The sequence below is a fragment of the Myiozetetes cayanensis genome, unplaced genomic scaffold (assembly GCF_022539395.1).
Source record: "Myiozetetes cayanensis isolate MyiCay16 unplaced genomic scaffold, myiCay2020 scf2-11, whole genome shotgun sequence".
In the NCBI taxonomy this organism is placed as follows: Eukaryota; Metazoa; Chordata; class Aves; order Passeriformes; family Tyrannidae; genus Myiozetetes; species Myiozetetes cayanensis.
In genome coordinates, this window is record NW_026087411.1 from 91900279 (window position 1) to 91907532 (window position 7254).

The window sequence follows — 7254 nt, forward strand, 5'->3', positions numbered from 1 at the left end:
ACAAGGGTGACTAGCATGCTGAAAGATCTTGAGGGCAAGACTTAGGAGAAGCAGGTCACCTGGCTTGTTTGGCCTGGAGAAGAGAAAGCTGAGAGGTGACTTCATGGTAGTCTACAACTTTCTCAAGGCAGCCAGCAGTGAGGGAGAAGCTCATGGCTCTCTAGCGACCAGAGATAGGACACAATGAAGTGGCATGAAGCTGTGTCAGGGGAAGTTCAGACTGGAATTAGGAAAAGATTCTTCACTGAGGAGTTGATTGTTCACTGGAACAGGCTTTCCTGAAGGGAAGTGGTCACAGCACTGAGCCTGTCAGAGTTCAAGGAGTGACTGGTTGATGCTCTTAGTCATATGGTTCAGTTATAGGTAGTCCAGTGAGGAGCAGGGAGTTGCATGCAATGCTCCTTATGGGTCCCTTCCAATTTGGGATATTCTATAATTCTGTGAATACTTTACTATTAGAAATGGTGTCTTCAGGATGCTATAAAGCACTTAGGTTTTAGTACAATATTTATAAAAATTACTTGATAAAATCAACTGAAGTGCTCATTATTTAGTTTTTTTTTGTGCTGTATTTTCTAATAAAATTACTGATCTGGAAAATTGGTTTGTTTGTTTGTATTAATTCTGCTTGCCCATTTCCCCCTCTAGATGCAGAGACATTTGGAAGAAATGGTGAGGAGGGAGAGGGTAACACCTGCTCAAAGAAACGTTTTCTGCCAAGAAAAAGCTTTAATGTGGGAAGGAATTCATTCTCATGCAGGATGCTCTGTATCTTTATCTGTCTGAGGAGAGGTAACTCCCTTGCTACAAGTGATAAAATTCTCACAGACATGCCTGGGGGCCCCTGCAGGGGGGCCAGGCAGACCATAAGGCACAGAGGGAGAACACAGCCTTTCCTTTTGTTGTGTGTGCAAAAGGTGGTGTTATAAAAGCACCAAAGTGGGTTTCTGCTTTCGCCCTTTGTCTTTTCAGCCGAAACCTGGTGCCTGGGGTTACCTGTGTGCATATCAAGCCTTACACCTCCCTCCTTTTCAAATATGTTTAAACAGCATCTAGACTAAGACCTGCAAAAAAGTCTTTCCCATGCCTCTAGCTTTGCTTAGTTAATCTGTTATCACAGTATATTGAAGAAGTGGAAGAAGTGCAGCAAGTTAGTGTAACCCTCAGTGCTGCTACATGTGCAAGTAGATAGTAGGCAAGCAGCAAAGGAACAAATGACAAATGTTGGATAAATGTCTATTTATGTTCAAGAAGAGCAAACCCATTTTGATTTCTTTGAGTGCTCATCATATGTTTTTGGTGATCAGGGATGAAACTAATCCTTTATGAGATTCTACTGAAGCCAGTAATGAATATGGTGCATCTAATATTAAATGGAATAAAATTCAGGAATGGATTATAAGGAAGAAGTTAAATGGCAGGTGGGAGACTTGAGAGTGCTAAAGATTAGCCCATTTGCTTTTCAGTTGTTTGAAGTTGTATTCTAATTTCTCTTTCATCAAGGCAGAGATAGAATATATTTGGATCATCATAATACAATGAAATCTATCAGAAGAGTAAGCAACTCTGTCAGATTGTTCAAAACATAACAAAACAAGATAAAAGGGTGCTCTGCAGTTAAGAGTGAACTACAGATACAGAGATCACTTACTAGGGATTTGCACCATGAACTGTATTTGTTATGAAATAACCCAATGGATGTGAGAATTTAATGAAAATTTAATCTGCTGGAAAAGCTGTAGAGATCCACAGACTGGAAAATACTGAAACCCACAAATAGATAACAGGCCTGTTATTTGACATTTATAAGACATCTTAAAATTTTAGATCAAAGGTTGTTTTGTACAAGGTCCAAGAATGTGATTACCTTAAGGTGGTTTTCTAACTAGTTTCTCTATTCTTTCACATAATGAAGTTCTGATATAGTGCAACACAAAGCTAGACACCACATGAGCTAAGAGATGACCTTGTTCTTGCTGTATTAATTTGCCACATATATATTACATTTCCATATGCCTATTGATAAAGTTGAAAAGCTATTCTTTCATGAAGCCCAGCAGCTCTACATAATATTTCCAAGACTGATTTCTGTTCATCTAGTTGAAGTTTTCGCATCAGTTTTTGTTGGCTGGAAATTAAGGCTGAGACTCATGAGTATATGGCTAGCTGTAAAAACATTTTTGGTGTGAGTAGTAGGCTCCAGACTTATGATTAGACTTTTTATGATAATTTTGGGTGCCTAACTTTAAGTGTGGCTACCATACAGAACATTTTTTTTTATAAGGTATGGACCTATGGAGCAGTCATTGTAAAATACATTTGCTAATTTGTAGAACAGCAGCTTGTTCAATAGCTGCCAAAAAGTAACTACTCTTACCTATAGGAGCAAGTGAATGATTGATTACCCTTTCTCACTGACTGGGGAAAATGTTTACAAGAGGCAAAGTATGTGCATGAGTTGATATAGTTGAATGACAAATTCATTGCTTGCTCATGACCTATGTTAATTTCTTTTATCTTAGTATGTTGCTGATAGTCTTATCATCTGCCTCTGAAACAAGACTTGTAGGGAAGTTTGGATTGAACATCTCAAACTGTTAATTGGTTTGGAAAAATGAGGCCTATACCTTACATTTTCAAAAATGGCAGAACATTGGGGCGAAGAAGTAGCTTTTTGCACTCTCATGTAGGGCTTGCAAATAGCAGCAAAATTGTGTCAGACAAAAAGGAAGTGAATATATTACTAGGAAAAAAGTTGCATCACTACACTTGCTTGAATAAAAAGTACTATATAAAGTCTCAAATGGGACTGTAAAAGGATTCATGCTCTAGGAATATAGTCAGTGATGTGGAATTCATCTGCTTTACCTTCCAGTTGGAACAAGGAGTTCTTACTGGCAATGTATTGGGTTATAAAAAAGATTTTAATATCTCTTACGGCTGAGGAAGAGACAAAGTGTTCTTACAGAAAGAAACTTCAGGAGTAGCAAAGCCGAGAAAAAACAGTAGGATGGGTGAGGTCTGTGTCTTTTTGAGTGAGGTCTATGTCTTTTTCACTTCCTATGAGGGAAGCACTTTGGATGTGTATGTCTTATTAGAAGCATAGAGAAAATATAAGTGGGATGGTGTATACTTCTTTCTAGCAATTTAACAAGTCTACTACAAATAAGACTCGTCATAATTCTCAGTATAATAAATGTCAAGGGCATATTGAATTTCACAAGAATATCAAGGATAACATTTGCCTCCTCTTGTTTTAAATGCAGAGACCTTAAGTATTTGGGCACACAATTTTCATGCAGTACATCCATGATAAGATATCTTTGAAGGTGAAACAAGCTTAAAAAATTATCCCTTCTATACACACAGGGTAATACTGTTGTTGTTTGCTGTCCCCTCTTAGTGGCAGTAAGCTGTCAAATTTTCACAATGCGTAATTGACTGCATTCTGGTTAATGGGTCTTGTCCTCCAAGACTCATTTTTTGGAACAATGTTACTTCATTTTAGTAATCTGATTGATAAAAAATGGGTGGGGCCCAAAGGAACTCTTGAGAATGAGAAAATTCTTAAGCGTACTTCATTGTTAAAAGACAGTATATTATCAACTAAAACCTCATTTTTGACAGTGGTGTTATCCATGGCTTCTCTCCTTTGCATTATCCAGTGGTGATCTTGCTTTTTCTGGACTGTGACCCTATGCTGTATGACAAAAGAATCCAGGACTTTATTAATATCTGGCCTCAGAGAGTAAAAGGAAATCATGTCCAAGTCCCAGACCTGTCTGTGGTCATAACATCAGGACCACTATACCCTGACTGTGAAGCCAGGCTATGGCATGTATTGCTGCAAAAGTTATGTTTGATTGCTGAACACAGGAAATGCACATATTTGATGGGGAGGGGGCAGGGTGCAGCAAGAATGAAGAAAAAAACTTCTGACAGTAAACAAGCAAGTATAGTTTTAGAAAATTAGGTTATATCCATCACATCACAAGAAAGAAGAACTCCAGAAGATGATCTTTACATGAATCAAGGCTGATCAATGCTTCTGGTTACAAAGAGAAAATCAGGAACATAATTAAACTGAAATGCTGCAGGGAAAGCAGTTTCTTAATTTTTTAAAACTATTCTCACATCACTTTTCAATCTCAACTGAATTTCAAAAGTCACCTAAAAACTAAAAATGAAACACAGCTAGCAATTTCTGTAGTATTTTATTTTACATCATAGGAACATTGCTCTTGTTCTCTTGATCTGAAAGTAGGCTATCTGACCAACAGAGATAAAGATATTATTTACTAAATTCAAGGGTGTGGCAGGATAGACCCACCTTGATAAGACCTAAAATCCAATCAAGCTATCATGCAAACCATCATGCAAGATCAACTGCTGGAGCCAGGGTGTTGTCTTGGTGTTAATTATACTAAAACCATCCTGGTTCACAGGACTTCAAATCAGATAAGCTGGTTGCTGGCCTGTGAATGTGTGACTAGTAGTCAATCATTTTATACTGTAGAAGTCCAGTCCCCTCTCATGCAGTCAGGTTCTTCTGACATAACCCTTCTTGGGGTGTATGTACAGAGATTCCTCCCTTGGCTGGGGATACCCTCCAAGGATACTCTTCGAGGCTGAGAGAAAGAGATCTCGCCATGAGTGTTGGTATGGATGAGTTACATCAGATCTCTACTTAATAGTAATTTATTTTTACTAGCTTTAATATTGTTTCAATAATTGCTTTGTTACAGTGCAGTATACTACTTTACGCTATATTATACTCTACTAGTTGAGAACACAGCTACGTTGGGCAGGGCACGTCTCCAGGATGCAGGACTACCACCTCCCTAAGCTCGTGCTCTATGGGGAACTTGCCACTGGCTGCTACAAGAGAGGAGCCCCGAAGAGGAGATACAAGGACTGCCTGAAACAATCCCTCAGCCTTGGCCATATTGATCACCACCATTGGTCTACCCTGGCCTCCAATCGGGAGGCCTGGAGACACACCATCTATAACGCTGCTGCTGCTTTTGAGAACACACGCAGGATCACTCTCGAGGAGAAAAGACAACGCAGAAAGAATCGCGTCTCGTCTGTATCACCTGGGGAGTCTTTCTGCTGTGCCTTCTGCAACCGGACTTGTCTATCTCGCATTGGCCTTTTTAGCCATCAGCGCGCTTGTAGCAAGCGTGGGTAGAGCCCTTCTCAAATCTTCGTTCATGAAACCTAGCCATGATGATGACTCTACTAGTAGATTTATAGTGTTTATGTTGTGTAGTAAGTAATTCTGATTAAGATCTTTTGTCTAATCCTCTGTTAATTTGTCATAATAGATAATTCATTTATATAAATATATCTGTTTTGCCATCATTAAAACCTTTGGGACAAAGTGGTTTAATCTCTATAATTCCTTGAGTTTAAACCATTATCACAGTCCAAGGCTAAGATAAGATTCAGCATTCTCTGAGAAGGCGTTTAGAAAGCAAGGGAGTCCTTTCTATATCTCGAGACTTTCCAGCAAGGCTTTGCTTAGTAATAACTTTGTGTAAGCCTTCCACTCCCACATGTGACAAAAGGGTAACCAAAGTGTTTCATAGATAATGACCAAAGGGTTTCATTTCTGAATACAAACAGGTATGAAGAAAGTAGCATGGAGTTCATGTAAACATTTTTATTTTTTAGTGTGAGAAACCTGCAATGATATATTTTCAAGATGTCAGGAGAGACCTCTGTTTTCTTAGTCTGATTTAATCCTTCCTACTTCTCTGAAGCATAGGAATGCTGTAAGAATTAATTAGTTAGTGTTTGTTCCTTGCTTTTTTCCTAGGTCCTGTAATAATAGTTCCTTTATGTCCTGTAATACACAGCAGAAACATTTCAACTCAAGTGTCATTGTTTCAAGAGGCTGTAATTTATTGCAATAAAATGGTGCAGCTCTACTGTTCTGACCAGGAGGTCAGTCTGTGTGTGGAGTAAACAGGATGAAATTGTACATATTTTTAAGGAGAGAGCTTTACTCTCTCATCAACAGTACTTGCAACAGAGAAAGAGGAAGCAGAGAGAGCAAGACAGTTTCAGAGAAATGAGAGGAGTAGCAGGGAAGGAACATGGCTGAGGTCCAGGTAAGATTGCTAGGAAGGAAGCAGGCCTTTAACAATGACATTTGACTACTACACTTCTTGACAAACATTAAAAAAAGAAAAATCTTTAGGGGAAAAGTAATGTTACTAGAATCATCAACCATATAATTCACTTACTGAATTGGGCAACTACATTTACAAAGCAAAACTGCTGCTTATTGACTGCATGAGTTCTCACAGAATCATAGAACGGCCTGGATTGGAAGGGACCTTAAAGATCATCTAGTTCCAAACCTTCTAGTGTGGACAGGGACAGCATCTACTAGATCAGGTTCATCAGAGTTCCATCCAGCCTGGCCTAACGGCTGTTACACAAAGGAAATAAATTAGGACTATTTATAGTAATGGAAATGAAAAGTATTAAACTGAGTGTGCTAGTATTGCCAGGAACCAGCAATCATGCCCTGGATGTTTCCTGCCCACCTGCAACACCACCTCTCTCTCTCACCTGAAAAAGTCAGTCTCTGCTCACTGTAATGTCTACTTTAGGTCTAAACTGAATCTGTCCTTAAACAAACATTGTAGCTGTAAGTAAGTAGGGATTTCTACAAACCATAAAAAAACCCCACCCAAACTCAAAAATCAACCAAAAATTTTAGTGTTGCTCCCCGACAGAGTAGACTATCTCCACTTGCCAGAATGCTGAGTGTACTTTCCTTTTACACGCTATCATAACAACCCTTACTGCTGTTTTGACCTCACCATTGTCCTGCCTTTTTCCTCTTGAAAAACAAATGGGGGGGGGAAAAAAAAAAAAAAGAAGCGTGGAAACTTCATTTTGGACCAGGAACAGCAGCTGCAGAAATACCAGTATGTGCAGATACGTGCCCCTTGGTTCTCGGCCAGCAGCTGACTGGGGCATTAGAAGAGGAAGGCGTGGGAGTGAGTAGGTCAGTTCTAGAGAATTCATTCTCCCTGCCCAGGCTGTTTCTGTGGACTCAAGAGAAAACAACAGCTTGCAGCTGCCCACATATGAACAAAAAGTGAGACACTTGTGGTGAGTGTATCTGTAGCTTAGGTAGAAAATTGTAGTCCTAGGCACAGCTCAACACTAGGTTCTTCCTCTTCTCTCATAGTTTTTCTGGAGTGACAGCTCTCCTCATAACAAATACAACCCTGG